Source organism: Trichosurus vulpecula, chromosome 6, assembly GCF_011100635.1.
Source record: "Trichosurus vulpecula isolate mTriVul1 chromosome 6, mTriVul1.pri, whole genome shotgun sequence".
Lineage (NCBI taxonomy): Eukaryota > Metazoa > Chordata > Mammalia > Diprotodontia > Phalangeridae > Trichosurus > Trichosurus vulpecula.
The window spans coordinates 209,903,349-209,924,038 of record NC_050578.1 but is presented as its reverse complement, the minus strand read 5'-3'; the positions used below and the strand labels follow the sequence as shown (position 1 = coordinate 209,924,038).

Sequence of the window (20,690 nt, the reverse complement as noted above, 5' to 3'; positions counted from 1 at the left end):
CTATCTACTGCTCCATCTTGTTGCCTCATAAATGAACAAAAGCATTCATGACATGACTAATATGTGTCAGGTACAGTGCTAAGCATTGAAGATGCATATAAAATAAGAAAAATCTGGCCCTCAAGGAGCATTCTAATAGGGCAGACAACATTCATGGTGGAAGGGAGTTTTGGTCTGAAGATCGCAGAGTTTGTGAGGTAGTGGCTTGTCATGGTCTTTCTAAAAACAGTGAAGCTATGGGTAATGACCACTGTTCCTAGAGCAAGAAGTGGAAAGTGGTGGTGGGAAAGGGGGACCCTGGCAGGGGGAAACGGCAAAATGCTGGGTGTCTGAGTGAGTAGCAGCAGGATGAGAGATGAAGTATGGTCTTTGGTTACATCAAATGGGTCAGATGAGCTTTCACACATTCAGCAATCAGGATGGTTTGGCACAAAGATGGAGTCCCAAGGTTGAAGAATTAAAATAGGATTGAAATGTTAAGAATGAAGTGATTCCCCTCTAGGTGGAAGCCAAGCTACTGCAGAGCTCTCACTAAAATGGCAAATCAAAACATATTGTCTGTTGTTTCAATAAAAACCTAAGGTTGGACAGCCCTGATGTAGAGGTAGTTGATTTCAGAGATGGGGCACAGCATCTGTAAGTTTGGGCAGCTAGATGGCACAGTCAATAGAATGCTGGGCATGGAGTCAGGAAGGTTTATCTTAGTGAGTTCAAATTTGCCTCAGATGTTTCTTAGCTGTGTGACCCTGGGCAAGTCACTTAACCCTGTTTGCCTCAGTTTCCTTATCTGTAAAATGAGCCGGAGAAGGAAATGGCAAATCACTCCAGTATCTCTGCCAAGAAAACCCCAAATGGGGCCACAAAGAGTTGGACAGGACTGAAAATGACTGAGCAGCAGCAAGTGCATAAAGGCGGGCAGGGCAGGGTGGAAGTGCACATGTACAGAAATAGGCCAACTTGAGGCACAGAGTGAATAAAGGCTAGTAATAGGAAATAGTTTTGGAAGGGTGAATTGGGGCCAGGTGGTGGATGACCTTAAATAATAGGATAAAGAGGATAATAAACAGGATAAAGAATTGCTTATTCTTTAGACAATAGGGAAACCCTGAAGAATTTGAGCAGGGGAATGAGGAAACTGAGACAAACAGGATTAAATCACTTGCCCAGGATCTTCTGCATTAAGAAAATTATCATGGCAGCTGTTTGAAGGATGGATTGATAGGATTGGCCAGAGAGTGGAGGGAGGGAGGCCAAGGAAGGAAAGATGTTAGGAGGATGGAACATCACCAGGATTTAGCAAATGATTGGATAAAGGGTGGTGGTGAAGGACAGGAAGCAGTCAGAAATGACTTTGAGGTTTCAAGCGTGGGTGACTAAGGAGGTTTCTGTCACTAGCTGTGTGGCAATAGACAAATCACTTAACCTCAGTTTTCTGATCTGGGAAATGGAGTTGACACTTGCTCCCTCAAGGGGGCATTGTCTATAATGCACTTTGTAAACCTTAAAGCTATTGTTCTTGCCCTCTTGAGAATGTTTTTCAGTCCTTTTCTCTCTCAACACACACACACACACACACACACACACACACACCTCTTTCACTTTCCCTTCTTCGTTTTTAATAGGCACTCCCCTCCACACTCTCACCTACTTTCAAGATTAAATATAATTACAGTTAGAATACAATTCTCCTCTGCACCTCCTTTCTCTGGGAATACGAGGGCAGTAATAGCTTCACTTTTTTTTTCAGTACTTAGGACAGTTCCTTGCTCTTAGTAGGTACTTATAATTGCTTATTAATTAGTTGATTTTGTTCAGTGATTCACAGTCTTCTACCTCAACAAACATTCATTAAGCGGCTATAAATAAGAGCTCACATTTTTATTCTGCTTTAAGGTTTACGTAGTGCTTTCTTCCCAATAGTTTTGTGTGGAAGTGCAAATATTATTCACTCAGTCACAGAAGGATTCATATCAATTAAATAAGCATTTATTAAGTATCTGCCATGTGCAGAGGTTTAGCTATCATATGATCCCAGCCCTCAGGGAGTTCATAGTCTGTTATGAAACTGAGACGCCCTTACAGAGTATTATTAATACCTAATATTAGTACACTATAGATGTGTGGAACCAAGACCTACATGGAATTCAGGGGAGAAGGGCCAACCTTACATAGGAGCCAAGGAACCTCAGAGAGGTAGGTTTCATTTACTTGCTCAAGGAACTGTAAATATTAGATTGTATGATTACAAGCCCACTGTTTTTTTTCTGCTGTGTACTATGACCAACTCTAAATCTATGACCTCTATATGCCAAGTTGGGGGGTTCAAAGATAATTAGTAGGACACGGAGCCTAGTTCCTACCTCCCTGGAGTTTACATTCTTGATGGGGGAATAGATTATCTGTCTATAGTGCTCTCCCCTCCTTTGTTGATCTTTGGAGACAGGAGCTCAAGCACCACATTGGAAGGTTAGCCACCTCCACTCTTTCACTGTCCCCAGATGATGTCTCCTCCCTTATATTTTAAGAAAATTTTTCCATATTCCATAGAAATTGTCTCTGATAACTCTTTGAAAGGAAGTAAACTGCTTAAGAGCCTAATCCAGGGGTGGACCCTCTAGGTCCTCAAGTGTGGCCCTTTGACTGAATCCAAACTTCACAGAACAAATACCTCTAATAAAAGAATTTGTTCTGTAAAACTTGGACTCTGTCAAAAGGCTGAACCTAAGGACCTAGAAGGCTACATGTGCCCTGGCCTCATCCTATGCCACTTAAACCCTCTGAGCCTCATGAAGTAGTTGGCCTAGGTGACCTTGTAGGTACCTTCCAGCTCCAGATCTGAGATCCTTTGAGTGCTTCAAATATAAGAAGAGAATTGGATAGAAGGGTAGACAGCTAAGTGGCACAGTGGAGAGAGTGCCAGGTCTGGAGCCAAGAAGACTCATCTTGAGTTCAAATCCAGCCTTGGATACTTACTAGCTATGGGATCGTGGGCAAGTCATTTAATCCTGTTTGCCTCAGTTTCCTCATTTGTAAGATGAGCTGGAGAAGGAAATGGCAAACCACTCCAGGATCTTTGCCAAGAAAACCTCAAATGGGGTCATGAGGAGTTGGACATTACTGAAAAACTTCTGAACAAAATATAGAAGGGTAGGGAATGAAGGGGTTGATAGGTAGATAGAGCAAGCATTTATGAACCACTTAGTATGTGCTAAGCACTAGGAGTATAAATACAAAAAAACAGAGACACTCTGCTTTCAAAAACTCACATTCAAATGGGATAGACAAACGTAAATAATTAGATACATACAAGTTATATGAAGAGGAGATGGAAGGTCAGCTTAACAGAGAAATGCTAACTGCTGGGAAGACCAAGGAAAGGCCTCTTGCAGAAGTTGGGGTCTAAGCTGAGTCTGGAAGGAAGCCAGGAAAATGAAGTGGCAGAGGGGAGAAGGGAGAACATTCTAGTGCAGAGACCAGGAGATAGGAAGTCTTGTGTCTGAGCAGCAGCGAGGAGGCCAGTGTACTAGATTAGAGAACACATGGAGGGAATTAATGAAAAAGACTGGAAAGATAGGAAGGAGCCAGACTGTAAAGCACTTTAAATGCCAAACAGAGGACCTTAGGTTTGATCCTGAGATAATAGGGAGCCATTAGTATTAATTGAGTAGGCTTGATGTGATCAGAGCTATGCTTCAAGAAAATCACTTTGATAGCTAACTGGAGGATGGCTTGGGATGAAGAGAGATGCAGTGGGATGCATTTTGCTGGCATAACCTTCAAAATGCCAAGGTCACTTCCATGCCATGGAAATGAGAGATTCAACTATGGAGGTATGCGTGCATGTGGAAATTTTAACTTGATCACCTCCGGCCCACTTCACTCTTGAGTCTCCATGATGGTGTCCAAAGGAATTTAAAAAAAAAATCTTAGCTCTGTATTTCTCAGGCATATAAGTATGGGATTTGATGTTATGTATTTGTACTAAATGGGCTAGATGGGAACTTGAAAGATGCTTCCCTGTATTAACACCCAAAGCCTTCCCTTTTACAAATTTTCTGCATTTGTGGAATTTGTAGCAGTTTTCAACCTGAACAAATTCCCTCTGGCTCCTGTGAATTTGATGCCAAAGACAACTTCTGCTTTGAAAACAAACATAGAAAATCCTCAGGGGAGCATGCTTTTCAGGTTTAAGAGTGTGCCAGTCCTGCTTAGATGGGTAGGATTACCCAGCAAGTAGAAAGAGGTAGATAAGGGCTGAGTTTTAAAACTCAGAGCCAAAGCTGATAAAATGTTGTGTTTAAGTTTAGCTTGAAAGCATCAAGCAGAGTAATAGAGAAAACTAAGATAACAGGGACCTTAGAAATAAGATCTCCATGGGGTTTCTATAGAATTCAGCCTGACCTTTAGAAGCTGCTCATATACAAAGGCATGTATTTGGTGGATGCCTTGCTCCCATATACATACATAATCATTAAAAGGACCTTCATTAGCTGTCTACTGTCGGCAAAGAACTGCCAGGTACTGGAGATGGTGGAATGAGTAAAAGACAGCACAAAGTACACATTCTATTTTGTATTATAGTTAAATGCTATAAACCAAGTACAAAGTACTACACGGGTTCAGATGAAGAAACAATCTCTTTTGCTTTGGAGTGGGGCATCAGGAAAGACTTCATGGAAGAGGTAGCATTTAAGCTGGAGGACAATTTAAAGGACAGGTATGAGTTTGATAGGTGCTGATGGAGGAAGAGGGGAGGCAGAGGAGGTCATTCCAGCCTTGTGGAATTTTGTGAGCAAAGATATAGCAGCCAGAGAGCACAGGGCATATGTGCGAGAGAATGGAGAATAGGCCAATTTGGCCACAGAATAGAGTATTTGGAGGTTGGTTGTTTTAAAGGGAAATGATATGGTTGAGCTTGTGTTAAAAGACTGAGCTGGCAGGAGTGGGAAGGGTGGTTTAGAGGGAGCAGAGACTGGCAGAAAGGATGGCCAATTAAAAGGTAATTATAGGGGCAGCTAGGTGGTACAGTGAGTAGAGCACTGGTCCTGGAGTCAGGAGGACCTGAGTTCAAATACAGCATGGCCTCAGACACTTGACACACTTACTAGCTGTGTGACCTTGGGCAAGTCACTTAACCCCAATTGCCCTGCGTTCCCCCCTCCAAGAAAAAAAAGAGAAATTTTTTAAAAGGTAGTTATAATAGTCCAAGCCAGAGGTGATAGAGTCGCTGATTAGGCTGTTGGGTCTGTATATAGTGTGTGTGTGTGTGCGCACACACATGCACACGCGCTTGAAAATCCACATTCTTTGCTTTTTTTTAATTGGTATAAGGAATGGTAGCACAGAAGGATCATTAGACTTGGAGTCAGTAGATGAATTTGAATTCTGGCACTGATGCATAACTAGCATTTGCAAGTCACATTACCTTTCAGTGCCTCAATTTCCTCCCTTGTAAATTAGGAGAATTGATTGTTTTGTCCCAGGAGGTTATGATCAATTGAGTCCCTACATCCCCAGATGAAATTATAAACTGTGGGAGTCCAGTAACAGAAACACTAAAGGTTTTCCCCTTTCAGATACTGGCTCTATACGCAGCTTTTAAAGAGCATGGAACACTGAGTGGATCTATTCCTAAGTTATGAAGGGTGAAAAACCAAAGTGACTGATTTACACTTAGCACAGTACTTGGTACATAGCAAGCACTTAATAAATGCTTATTGATTGACTGGCCATATAAAGAATTCATCCTATAACTTTGATAGACTTATCTGTTCTTAGCAATGCAAGGATCTAAGACAACTCCAAAGAACTCATGATGCTGTCCATATCCAGAAAAAGAGCTATGGAATCTGAATACAGATTGGAGCATATTATTTGCTCTCTCTTTCTTTTTTTCTTTTTGGTTTCTTCTTCCTTGTGGTTTCTCCCATTAGTTCTAATTCTTTACAACATGACTAATGTGAAAATAGGTTCAATATGAATGTCTATGTAGAGCCCATATCAAATTACACACCATCTTGGGGTGGGGGGAGGGGAGAGATGAGGAGAAAATTTGGAACTCAAAATCTTATTGAAGTGAATTTTGAAAACTAAAAATAAATGAAAAAATTTAAAAAAAAAGAATTCATCCCTTTAGAAATTGGGCCAGCCTATTTGCTCTCTCTTTTTGTTTGTTTTTTTGTCTCTGTTTTGTTTCTTCTTCCTCGTGGATCATTCCATTAGTTATAGTTCTTCTTTACAACTGGACTATTGTGAAAATACATTTAGTATGAAGGTATATGTAGAACCTTATATCGGATTGCATGCCATCTTAGCTGGGGTGGGGGGGAGGAGAGGGAAGGAGAGAAAATTTGAAACTCAAAAACTTGAGGAACTGAATGTTGTAAACTAGAACTAAAAATCAATCAATTAATTAATTAATTGATTTTTAAAAAGGAAAGAAAAAAAGAAAAGAAATTGGGCCAGCATAAAGGAGGTATAAATACTCCTCATTCAATTTGATAGAATTAAAGAGTGATTAGTCATTGGGTAGCTGATCTGGCCATGACCCTGGTGGCCTTAAAACCAGAAGCAATCTTGGAGAAAAAGTCCGGTCCTGCAGTTGAGAAGAGAGGCAGCCATAATGGAATACCCTAGCTCTTGAAAAGGAACCACTGCTGATTTTTTTTTTCCCTTGCAGCTCTTCCGAAGCACAGGATTTGTGTATGTGTCTGGGGGGATGGAGTGGCGGTAGTCCCCTTCTTCTCTAGTCCCCCCACGCCACATTGTCAAGGCTGTTAAGAGTAACAACAATAAGTCCTTTTCTCTGAAACTGATAACATTTTCCAGAATTGATATTAGACTGATAGTAGTAGAACCTATAGAATGGAATGGCAGTTGGTGGGTTTTCTTTTTTGGTTAACACTACCCAGGCTTTCCAGTGCTGAGGAGACTTTAAACATCTTCCTTGGTAGTTCCCCCACCCATTCTCACCTTATTATTTCCATAAAGATCAAAAGAAATTAAGTTTACCACATCTTAGGAAGCATTCCACATGCGTGAATGTGCAGCCATTCAGGTGGGAGTCACAACCAAGGTGATTAGATTGAGGTCATGCTTGCCAAGGGAAGCTGAGATGAGGTTTGGCTTTAACGTCTTGTTTTAACAAAAGAGCAACATATCCCCCTTTTGGCACCATGCACCTGTTTCTTAACTTGTCCATCCTCCAGAACCACAGTTTACTTTGGGTATTTTTAAGGTACCTTAAGTAGTAGCTCAGGTGAAAAACAGATGCTGTAAATTAATGGTGCTCTACTTTGCTTTTGCAGTCCACAGGAAAATGTGATGGGAATGCCAGGACAGACAAGCAAACAGGGATATACTGGCCGAGGCTCAGGAGAGTTTTCTTCTTGCTCAATTTAAAAGAGAAGAAATGTGATAATTTTTAAATAAGAAACTCAATCATAAATCCTGTAAACATCTCTGTTTTCTTGTGACTTTATGGGTTACTAAACTCATGATGTACACATTCAGTATCAGTCCAGTAACCGAGATTAAGTTTGGAGTGGAGTTCCTACTTGGTGCAGTGGAAGGACAGGACAGGATATGGGGAGGGGAGTGTAACAGTGTGTCGTTTCTAATGCCAGCTCTGCCACTAATTTGATATGTAACTTGGTCAAGGCACTTAACCTTTGTGCAGCCTTGCTGCCTCATCTTGTAAAATGAGAAGGGTGGCTTCTAGGGTCCCTTCCAACTCTAACGTTCCCTGAGTCTTTAAGCTCCTATGGCATAGACTTGGATAGACTTAGAGTCTCTCCAAGGTAGGATTCAAATCCTACCTAAAGCACTAGGTGTATCAACCTGGGCAAGCTAGTTAACCTTTCTTAACCTCAGTTTCCTCATCTGCAAACCAGGGATGATAAGGGATAAAAAAAAATAATAGTACTTATCTTACTAGGTTGTTTTGAAGCTTAGATAAAATAATATATAGCTATATAAATGACTATATTATTGTCCTGTCAATCTAGTAAACATTTATACTTGCAGTTGTGAAGATAAAATGTTTGTGACAATGGTAAATCTTTCTTTAACGTTCATACTGTGTCAAGAGGCTTGTGGGGGAAAATTGGGGGAAAAAAAAGACAATCTCCTCTTTTCCCCAAATAGGATTAACTTACATAGTTCCTGCCTTTAGAGGAGCTTGGAATCTAATTGATTAGGTTGAACATATATGTGAAATGAAATTGTCTGTCTGCTACTGCTGACAAGGGTTTCTTGAATTGCTGTTCATGCCACTGAAATGTATATATATATTTCAGTAACTTGTAAATTCAGTAACTAGTAATTTCAGTAATGTGCTAATGTGAATGAAAGTAGATGCTATTTTCTTGTGGTGGCAAAAAACTGGAAACTAAGGGGGTTCCCATTATTTGGAGAATTGGCAGATAAATTATAGTATGTGAATGTAAGGGGATGTTATTGTTCTGTAAGAAATGATGGAGGGGATAGTTTCAGAGAAAGTTGGGAAGATTTGCATGAACTGAATGAAGTGATCAGAACCAGGAGAACAACCTATATGATAACATCATAAAGACTTAAGAAATCTAATCAGCCCCATTTCCAGAGCACCCACAATGAAACATGCTACCCACCTCCTAACAGAGATGGGCTCAGGGTGCAGATAGAGACATAATTTTGGACACGGTCAATTTGAGAATTTGTTTTGCTTGACCACATAGTCTTACAAAGGTTTTGTTTTGTTTTCAATGAGGAGAGATGGGAGAGGGAGATAATAGATTTTTTGTTCATTTTTTAAAATTAAACTAAAGACAGCAACAAAGAATAAAGTTGATGTTAAGACAAAGTCCATGGCTTTAAGGACAATTAAGATATTCATCATCAGCTTCTTCGCATTTGGGAGAAGGTATGATACTTGTACGTATCTCTACACTTCCCCTTCTTTCTACCTATAATTCCTCAATCCATCATTTTCCAGTAATGCTTGAGAAATCAACAAGCATTTTTGAGTCACTCCCTACCATAAAGGTAGGTTGGAGCTAGACTGTGAAGGTGTTAAAGTGTCTGAGGTTGGATTTGAGTTCAGCTCTTCCTGATTTCTACTGTTTTCTCCACTGTACCTCCTGGCTCCCTCTAGAGTCAAGGTGTATCTGCCAGCTCTCTGTGCCCCTAGGTATGCTATTTCTCTACAACAGTTTCTTCCATATTAAGTGAGGCTAATAACACTGAGCCTAATTTGAATACAAAGTGTGATTATTTTGATGACTTTTCCCCCCAAGCTAGTATAGTCCTTTGTTGTCTGAGGAAGTCTATATTAGACTTTAGACTATTAGACTACTAGTGTCATCATTGATAAGTCTGGTAATTGCTTTAAGGCAGGGTTTCTTAACCTGTAGTCCATGAACTTTTAAAAAATATATCTTGACAACTCTTTCAATTCAATTGCTTTCCTTTATAATCTCATGGCTTTTATTATGTAAATTTAAAAAAATTATTCTGAGAAGAGGTCCTTAGATTTCACCAGGCTATGAAAGGGGTTCATGACACACAAAAAGTTCAAAACCCTTGTGTTAAGGGTGGGATGTTGGGAGGCAGCTAGCTAGCAAAATGGATAGAGCACTGGCCCCGGAATCAGGAGGACCTGAGTTCAAATTTGACCTCAGACACATAATAGCTGTATTACCCTGAGCTAGTCATGTAACCCCAACTGCCTTCCCCTCGCCTCCCAAAAAAAAGATGGGATGTTGGCAATGGCATTTCAATGCCTTCTGTTTCCTGACTTTGTTCTGTGGTCTTTACTGTACTTTGGAGTAGGTTATAGACTCTAGGGGCCAGAATTCTCACATTCTTTACAGTGTTTTAAAAGATCGGGTGGCTAGAACCTTCTTCATCTAAAGGTGGTCAAACTGAAATGCCAAGGAAACTCCTTCCTCCTTGCCACACAGATGAATGCCAGATTTGGGGTTGAATCCTTGATCCTCTCATTCCTCAGGACTTCATGGAATTTGGCTTTTCTCCTCCTACCCTTGGAAATGGGTGCAACATCATCTGGAGCTTAGGGGGTCTCTTTTTACCCTAAAGTAAATGCCTTTTTTTTCTATTTTATTTTTAGAGACAAGATTACTGATTAGTGCTTCACCTTGGTTCACATTTGCTGACATTTATTTGCTGGGTAAGTCTCTTCTCACCTCTTAGAATTTTTACTTGGAATGATCTGAGATGCTGTTTCTAACATGGTACAGTCCCCTTAAAGCCCATGCTTTATTTTCCCACTGACCTTTGAATTGTTTGGTGCTTTAGTTCTTCTGAGATTTTGTTCTATCATTTATAGAAATATAACATTTCTACAGTATTCTTGCTGTTAAAAGGATGAGCTTCTGCAGAATGGTTGGTTAGTCTCCTCCAACAGTAAGATATTCTTACCAAATACAGATCCAGTGTATCTTTCGTAAATCCTCTCCCATCGTAGCATGTCACTGCAGGTAAGCCCTTCAGGGGAAGGGACTATGCCTATTGGTGTGACTTACTTCGTAACACAGGATTTCAATCATCCTGTTCAACCCTCTCATTTCCACACCGGGAAATGGAAGCCTAGAGAGGGAAAGTGACTTGCCTAAGATGTTTACAAAAATAGTAAGTATCAAAGCTGGGATTCTAATCCAGACCCTGAGACTCAAAATCCATTGGTCTTTCTGCCATTCTTCAGTGCCATCATCTTTGTCCTTCAGTATAATGAAGTATTATAAAAGCACTCTGCCAGTCCCCCTTCAGGTAAGGTACTTAGAAATGTTTTATGAGTTGTTGCTGCATTTCAGAAAATCCATGGTGTCTTACCTTTTAGCTAGCTAGCATTGGAACATCACTTTAAGATTTGCAAAGCACTTTACAAATGTCATCTCATTTTATCCTCACAGTAACCCTGGGAAGTAGGTGCTTTTAATATCCCTATTTTACAGATGAGGAAACAGAAGACAACAATAGGAAAGCAATTTGCCCCGAGTCATACAACTACTAATTGTCTGAGGCTCAATTTGAATTCAAGTCTTCCTGACTCCAGATCTAGCACTTTGTCTATTATGTAGTGAGACATTTAATTATCCCATCTTCCCTTCCAAAATATGTCCATTGAAAAAAAGTCCAGAATCCCTCCCTCCAGGACCTCTACCACCACCATTTCCATTTGTTTCCCTTTTTTTCTACCCTCTTTACTACTGGTCAGAGAGAGGCTAGAATTATCTTCTTCAGGGAAGTAGGCTGAATCTGAAGGGTTAGAAACATAAAATATGAAAGTGACAAAGTTAGCATGAACCTTAGAACATACAAGAGGGAAGAGTATCCAGAAGAAAGTGTGTTGAATGCTACCGAGGTCAAGAAGGATGAACACTTGGTGGTCGCCCCCCATTAAGAGTATGGTCTTCTTGAGAACAGGGAGTGACTTGGCTTTTGTTTTTTCTATTTGTAGCCTCAAGCTTAGCAGAGTAAGGCACGGGGGAGATACTTAGCAAATGTTCTCTTACCTCTAGTAATTAAATATAAAATCTTCTGTTTGTCATTTAAAGTTTTTATCTACCTTTCCAACCTTACTACCCCTCCGTGTGTTCAACAATCCATTACTGGTCTTTTCACATGACTCTATCACCCATTTCTGTTCCTTTGCACTGGTTGTCCTATAACAGTTTTGTTTTTTTTTTTTTTGTTTTTTTTTTTTTTACCTCTTCACCTCTGCCTCTTAGAATCTGTGGCTCATTTCAGATCTATTACCTTCTACAGGAGGATATTCCCAGGTCTCTCTCCCATGCCCCCACCCTGGAAGCTGCTCCTGTCTTCCCTTGTAAGATTACCTCCCATCTGCACTGAGGAATGTATCTTGTAGATAACTGTGAACAGGGAGTATATACCTGTTTATGTGCAGGCCACTAGGTGGCACAGTGAATAGAGAGCTTGACTTGAAGTCCTGAATTTAAATCTGTCCTCAGCCACTCATTAGCTACATGAACCTTGGTAAATCACTTAACCTCTGTCTATGTCAGTTACAGACTATAAAATGGGAATAATAATAACTACCTCCTGAGTAGGTGAGAATAAAATGAGATATTTGTAGAATTTTGCAAACTTTAAAGAATTCCATAAACATAACTATTATTAGTTATTATTATTTTTACTCCACATTAAAATGTAAGCTCTTGGGGGGCGGAGCCAAGATGGCAGCTGGAAAGCAGGGACTTGCTTGAGCTCCCTCCAGGTCCCTCCAAACAATGGTTAAAAATGGCTCTGAACCAATTCTAGAGCTGCAGAACCCACAACATAGCAAAGGGAAGCAGGGCTCCAGCCCAGGACAGCGTCTATCACATGGACTGGAGCAGAGTGAAACAGAGCCCAGTGTGGGCCACGTGGACCAACCATACCAGGAGCCAGGGGGAGCAGGCCCTAGAACCATGAATCAGTGAGCTGCAGCAGTTACCAGACTTCTCAACCCACAAACACCAAAGACAACAGAGAAGGTTAGTGGAAAAAGCTGCTGGGAAAGAGTGAAAGGAGTTCCTGGTTCAGCTACCACCCTGGGGGCAGTGGAGGTGGGGCGGCTACAGAACTACAGCTGCAGCTGCTTCACGCCCCAGGCCCACCTGGTGGGAGGAATTAAGTGGCAGATCCCAGCAGGAGTGCAGAGCCTGCAGAAGATCTAAGTCCAGTCCAGGTTGGCGGTTCTTGGGGGAGGAGGAGCGCTGGTGTGGCAGAGCTTGCAGTGTAGCTCTGAAAACAACAGTGCAGCCCCTCAAGCTTGAGCCAAAGTACTCTCTACCCTACAAGCAGTCATAGCCCCACAGAAAACTCAAGGGTCAAGTTAGTTGGCTGGGAACATGGCCAGACAGCAAAAACGGACTCAGATTCAGACTCAGACTTTGGATTCTTTCTTTGGTGACAAAGAAGACCAAAACATACAGCCAGAAGAAGTCAACAAAGTCAAAGAGCCTAAATCAAAAGCCTCCAAGAAAAACATGAACTGGTCTCGGACCATGGAAGAACTCAAAAAGGATTTGGAAAAGCAAGTGAGAGAAGTAGAGGAAAAATTGGGAAGAGAAATGAGAAGGATGCAAGAAAACCATGAAAAACAAGTTAGTGACTTGCTAAAGGAGACCCAAAAAAGTACTGAAGAAAATAACACCTTAAAAAATAGACTAACTCAAATGGCAAAAGAGCTCCAAAAAGCCAATGAGAAGAATGCCTTGAAAGGCAGAATTAGTCAAATGGAGAAGGAGGTCCAAAAGACCACTGAAGAAAATACTACCTTAAAAGTTAGATTGGAGCAAGTGGAAGCTAGTGACTTGATGAGAAATCAAGATATCACAAAACAGAACCAAAAGAATGAAAAAATGGAAGACAATGTGAAATATCTCATTGGAAAAACCACTGACCTAGAACATAGATCCAGGAGAGATAATTTAAAAATTGTTGGACTACCTGAAAGCCATGATCAAAAAAAGAGCCTAGATATCATCTTTCAAGAAATTATCAAGGAGAACTGCCCTGATATTCTAGAGCCAGAAGGTAAAATAGAAATTGAAAGAATCCACTGATCGCTTCCTGAAAAAGCTCCCAAAAAGAAAACTCCTAGGAATATTGTCGCCAAATTCCAGAGTTCCCAGATCAAGGAGAAAATACTGCAGGCAGCCAGAAAGAAACAATTTGAGTATTGTGGAAACACAAGCAGAATAACCCAAGATCTAGCAGCTTCTATATTAAGGGATCAAAGGGCTTAGAATATGATATTCCAGAGGTCAATGGAGCTAGGATTAAAACCAAGAATCACCTACCCAGCAAAACTGAGTATCATGCTCCAAGGCAAAATATGGGTTTTCAATAAAATAGAGGACTTTCAAGCTTTCTCAGTGAAAAGACCAGAGCTGAATAGAAAATTTGACTTTCAAACACAAGACTCAAGAGAAGCATGAAAAGGTAAACAAGAAAGAGAAATCATAAGGGACTTACTAAAGTTGAACTGTTTTGTTTACATTCCTACATGGAAAGATGATGTGTGTAATTCACAAGACCTCAGTATTAGGGTAGCTGAAGAGAATATACATATATAGAGAGACAGAAGGCACAGGGTGAGCTGAATATGAAGGGATGATATATAAAAAAATAAAATCAAATTAAGGGATGAGAAAGGAATATATTGAGAGAGGGAGAAAGGGAGAGATGGAATGGGGTAAATTACCTTGCATAAAAGTGGCAAGAAAAAGTAGTTCTGTAGGAAGGGAACAGGGGGCAGGTGAGGGGGAATGAATGAATCTTGCTCTCATTGGATTTGACCTGAGGAGGGAATAACATACACACTCAATTGGGTATCTTACCCCACAGGAAAGAAGGAGGAAGGAGACAAAAAAGGGGGGAAGATAGAAGGGAGGGCAAATAGGGGGAGGAGGTAGTCAAAAACAAACACTTTCAAAAAGTGACCGGGTCAAGGGACAAAATTGAATAAAGGGGGACAGGATAGGAGGGAGGGAAATATAGTTAGTCTTTCACAACATGAGTATTGTGGAAGTGTTTTACATAATGATACATGTGTGGCCTATGTGGAATTGCTTGCCTTCTTAGGGAGGGTGGGTGGGGAGGGGAGAGGGGAGAGAATTTGGAATTCAAAGTTTTAAAAGCAGATGTTCAAAAAAAATTTTTTTTGCATGCAACTAGGAAATACAGATATACAGGCAATGGGGCATAGAAATCTATCTTGCTCTGCAAGAAAGTAAGGGAAAAGGGGTTGGGGGGGAGTGGGGTGACAGAAGGGAGGGCTGACTGCGGAATAGGGCAATCGGAAAATATGCCATCTTGGAGTGGGGAGAGGGTAGAAATGGTGAGAAAATTTGTAATTCAAACTCTTGTGAAAATCAATGCTGAAAACTAAAAAGATTAAATAAATTAAATAAATAAAAAGAAATGTAAGCTCTTTGAAGGCAGAAAGTGTTTTTATTTCTTTTTTGTTTGTTTGTATTCCTAGTGCTTAGCAGGTTACATGGAACATAGTGTTTAATAAATGTTTGTTGATTGGTTGATTGCCACTTTCTACCTTTGTGACCTTGGGCAATTCACTAACCTCTGAACTGAAAAATGCATAGGTTGGAGTAGATGATATCTCATGTGCCTTCTCTCTCTAAATCTATGATCCTTTGATCTTGTCCAATCCCTTCATTATGCAGAAAGGAAACTGACTATAAATGAATTGATAAGAGGAAATTGGCTGCAAGTGTTCATCATTGAAATCAGTTAAGGAGGAAGGTGTTGGGAACCAGAGTGCTGGTTAGGAATGGGGGTCATCAGTGAGAAGAGCTGCCTGCAGGGCATACTTCCCTTTTGCCTTCCCTTTGCCCCTTCTCTCTTGGTCCAACTAGACCCCATGGGGCAATGGACAGGAAGAGACATACTCTTCATACCATTTGTATATAGTTGGGAGTCACCAGCTAGCTACAAGCCTTCCATTGAGATAGAAAAGGACCAGCAAGCCTCACCATATGCCATTGTATCATATCCTAGTGATCTTCCGGATCATTGATAACTTGGGGGAGAATTATTTCAGTCGAGTGAGTAGACACCCTGGACCTTTACCATCTACCTGACACCGTGCCCTCTAGACCCTTGGACACTGTTATCAGACCTATGCACCCTGAGGGTACCTGGAACTTGCATCTGGCTTACACCCTAAGAACACCTGGGGCTTTCCCTGCTGTCTGAAACTGAACTTTTTTATAGATGTTGTCTTCTCCAATTGGAATGTGAGTTCCTGGGGAAGAGAGAATGTCTCTTTTCTTCTGTTTGTATCCTTAGCACAGAGCACATTGTTCAGCACATAATAAATGCTTAACAAATACATTTTCATTTATTGATTCATTCATAGGAAAAGAGAAACATAGTTTCAAATCTCTGTCACTTCTGGGAACTCCAGGGCTCCAGAGCTTGATAAACAGTGATTCAGATTATTAACTCACTGAGCAGGCAATGTAATCAAACAGAATTCTTAATCTTCCTCCTCTGTAGTCAGGTAGAGAGTCAGAGCCTGATACAAAAGCAGACAAATAGTTTAAACAAACAAAACTTCAGCCAATTACAAGGACCTGTTTTTATTAGTAGTAGTATCACTAATAAAACCATTTATTCTGTTAGTAACAATAATGTTAATACTATTAGTGCTTCTTACAGTAAATAGTCTAAGTATTCTTACTAATCCTCTCATGATGTTGTACAAATCCAAAATCCCTGGGAATTCCAAAGTTACAGGGGGAAATGGGGTTTGAGTGTTTGTTTTTCAGGTTCTTTTCCCATTAGTTCCACCAGTGTTGGACTGTTTGATTCAAAGACCAGCCTACTTAAACTCTTTTGAGAGCCTCAGCACCAGAGAGCTGACTATCAAGTGATTTTGACCCACAGTCTGCTTCCAAAAAGACAAGTCAACTATGTTGTGGAGGGATGTATGATCAACCTTGGTAGGGGTTGATCTTTTCATATCTTTAAAGTAGTACTTAAATTGGCATGTAACTAACTGGAAATAAGTTTAAATATTTTAATTGAAGTTGGGTGACCCTGCTTCCCTTCCCTAGACTTCACCTTCCTTGTCTGTAAAATAATGAGGGTGGAGTAGGGAATTTCTAAGCCCCCTTCCACTCTAATATTCTGTTATAAATTCCCTTCTAATGTTCTTTTTTCTACAAAGCTAAATTGAATTTCATTTGATTCACATCCCACCTTGGAACTGGGGCTGTAGGGCAAGAAAATCGGACTGGAACCGTCTAACAATCCAAAATGACGTGTTTTGCCTTTTTTCTAAGATTCTCTCTGGTGTTTCTTTTTATTTTTGTCATAAAAGGAAGTGGGATTTCTAGTTTCATCTCTACCTCACTTTCGTCTCCATTTCGGGAAGTTTTTGAAGGGTGATTGACTCACACAGGGACCTTGCACAAATGTTTTCAACTTCCCTTTTCCCCTGGGAAAATACCGTATTTCCATTATTTTTAGATAAAAATTTAATTGATCCTTTCATTTGGACACTGTAAACATTTCACAGCATTTGCCCAGCCCCTGCCCTCTGTACCTCTCACACATCAACATACAAAATGCCCCCAAAACAATTAAACAAAACTAGCTCACACAGTGATTATGACTGACTGTATGTGACACTTGGGTCTTTCATAATTGACCAGTCCTTAACAGAAAGGAAGGGTGTGCATTTTAGCTTTATTCCTCTAGTACCAACATTATTTATTGCCTTTGACCTAAGTTTTGTTGCCTTTTTGTGTTGTTCCTGTTTGCATTGTGGTAGTCTTCTTGTATATTGCTCTTTTAGAAGGTCTGCTTTTGCATCATTTCACATGAATCTCCCCATGTTTCTCTGAATTTTTCATATTCACCATGATACAATAATGTTCCATCCCAGTCACGTACTATAACATGTTCAGCCATTTCCCAGTTGTTGGGCATGTCTTTTGGTTTGGTAGGTTTTTGTTTTGGGTGGGTGGGGTTTGGCAATTACAAATAATGCTGCTAAGTGTTATGTATCTTGCGTATAGCTATTTATGTACACGTAGTCTTCCTCCCTAGAATGTAAGCTCCTTGAGGGCAGACTTTTTGCTTTTCTTTGTATCCCCAGCACTTACCAGCTCAGTGGTTGCCACATGATAAGCACTTAATAAATGCTTATTGATTGAACAGCAGGTTCCCATCTTTCTTGTCATTAACCTGTTTGGAGTATATCAGTAAAGGATTTCTAGGTCAAAAGTTATGAATAATGTAGCTATTCTTGTATGGCTTGTTTTCCAGAGTAGTTGGACAATATATTGTTCCACTAGCTGTCATTTAGTGTACTTGTCTTCCTACAGCCCTTCCAACATGGAATTTGTCCATTTTTTTTACCATCTTTGTGAATTTGATCGTGTAAAGAGTTTTCAACATTCACTTTTATAAGATTTTGAGTTCCAAATATTTTCCCCTTCCCTCCCTTCACCCCTCCCTAAGATGGCATGCAGTCTGATACAGGCTATACATGTATGATCATATTAAACATATTTCCACATTAGTCACATTGTGAAAGAAGAATCAGAACAAATGGGAAAAACCATGAGAAAGAAAAAAAGGAGAGAAAATAATATACTCTGATCTGCCTTCAGATTCCACAGTTCTTTCTCTGAATGAGGATAGCATTTCCCATCATGAGTCTCTCCCATGCAATGGCTACAGAAATGTAGATGAAGAGAACTAAAAGGCAACCATTCTTAAGTCAACCACACCTGGACTGTGTTAATTTTAATATTTTAATGGTATCCATGTATTTTTCCATCAACAAATGATAAGCTACAACAATGGAAAGTGATGTATGCAATGGGTTATAGTCGCTGCAGAAGTGGTTATGCATAACTTTTAAAATGTGAAATATATTTATGGGCGTGGTTGTTGGGAAGAGACTGATGTTAAAGTATACACACAAGCAAATCTGATTTAGAAGTTACATGTGTTTAAAAAAGTTGGCCTTCTTTCAGGGAGAAGTTTGGGATCATTAAAATAATTATTTATTTGTCAAAGACAATCCATTTGCACAATGGAAAAGATCTGCTCACTGTCGATAGATAGACAGACAGACAGACAGACAGATAGATAGATAGACAGATGGACCATCTCTCTGAGTTGCCCATTCAACTGCAGATCATAGCCTGGACAACAGGCATTCTTTATCTACTTGGTTTTTTCTGTGAAGCTTGTCTAAACTCTTTTAAGTGATCATTGATCTCTTTTGGAAAGCTCTGCAGTGTTCTGAGACTTAATGCAATTTACAGACACAAGCAAAAAGAGGACCTTACTATCTATAGGAGAATTGCCCCCCTGACATTTGGACTCTGTGCTAGACATCCCCTCACAGCATGGACATATACCTTTGTCAAGCAGGTGTAATTTAATCTTTCCCATGTTTAGTACTTACTGATTTTTTCTTGAAGAAAGCATTCATGATGTGTTTGTGTAAGGCTCCTGTGAAGTCTCTAAGCCTTTGATGCCTTCAGTTTCTCAATTTCAAGCCCATTTTCCAACATGTTTCACTGTCTTCCCTTATGCCTGCATTTGCACTAAATCCACTGAATATCATAGCATATCTTGATTTAACTTGAAGGGTCATTTCAAGTTTTTCACAGGATTTCTTTATATACCTCATCTTGGGCAAATCAGTTAACTGCTTTCTGCCTCAGTTTCTCCATCTGAGGATAATAATGAGGATAACTACAGGGAAGGGGATAAGCATTTATATAGTGCCTACTACATACATAGCAGGCACTGTGCTAAGCATTTTACAAATAATACCTCGTATAAACCTCTTAAGAACCCTGGGAGGTAGGTACTATTCATATACCCATTTACAGTTGAGAAAATTGCCTCTAATAATAGCACCTACCCCTCAGCTTGTTGTGAGGATAAAATGAGATAGTATTTGTAAAGTGCTTTGCAAACCTTAAAGCATAATATAAATGCTAGCTTTTATTGTTTTTATTATTATCAGAGCTACAAGGATCTTCATCATGGTCTTGAAAATATTTTTTTTTCTTGAACATTGAAGTACAAGCTGGCCAAATATCTCATTGTTTTACATTGTTGCCTTTCAGCCCACAAGAAAATCTACTATTTGTCTCTCTAAGGAGAACTTCCAAGGCATCCTTCCATTTAGCTGAATCTTCCTTTTGTTTTCTGGTTTCATTTATTTATGGCAAGAATATTCATATCAGTATGATTCAGTCCCGCCAGTATTAAGTCACCATATTGGTCACTGGACAAGGTTCTCACATTTAGAATTCTAGAAATTAGGTTGGTATTAATAAAACTTGCCCCCAAATTACAAGATTCTGAGCCTCCTTTGCCCCCTTTTTTGCCACCACTACCATAGTCACTGCTGAAGTGGAAGTGAGTTCTACAGGACTGTGGTCACTTCGTAGTTTTATTTTTCATAGCTTACTGTGGCCAGTCTACAGATGTTGACCTTTTTTTTTTTAACACTTTGCTAGTTCTTGGAAAGCAGGTGCCATCTGCTTAGTGGTATAATACCACTACCTTTTAAAGCACAATGATGCCTGCCAGCCCAAGCTTTTTTCCCACTGCAATAGTCTTTCAGACTTGAGGGTCACCTCCATACCACAATGAGCTGTAGGAGCTGGACTCTATGGATGTATTAAAAATATGTGAATAATGGACAATGTGAATAAGCATTTTATTTTTTTAATTGCTAATTCATATGCTTCCCTAAAGATTAACCTTTTTTAGTTTAGGGAAGTTTTGCCTTTGGCAGTGTTGTCTTCTCTCTCTCTCTCTCCCTCCCTCCCTCCCCCCCCCCAGCTCTATTTCTATCATTCACTATCTATGGTTAGTGCCTTTTAAAATGACAGGTACAAACTTGAGTGTTCTTTACCATTTAGTGCCAATTTTGATAATATATTTAATTTAGCTATTTCTATTATGGTTAGATGCATTATACAATATTCTTACATTTGCACATATTACACTTTAGCTAAAAGTAATAGGATTAAAGCATATTGTTGTTTTTGTTAACCCATAAGTATATTGATGAGTTGTAGCTGGTTTTTGCTTTTTTGCCTTTTTCTTTTTTCTTTTTTTTTTTTTTAGAGCGGGGAGACAGGGCAATTGGGGTTAAGTGCCTTGCCCAAGGTCAGCTA

The 20,690-nt window shown here is 39.9% G+C and overlaps 1 protein-coding gene across 1 annotated transcript in view; it reads left to right on the top strand.

Moving 5' to 3' along the window:
• Positions 1–20,690, top strand: part of SH3BP2 (SH3 domain binding protein 2) — a 108,360-nt gene that overhangs the window by 47,609 nt on the left and 40,061 nt on the right. Inside the window, exon 2 of the mRNA XM_036763534.1 lies at positions 10,109–10,168. The gene's annotated coding sequence lies outside the window, so the exon portion shown is untranslated. The remainder of the gene's footprint in view (positions 1–10,108; positions 10,169–20,690) is intronic.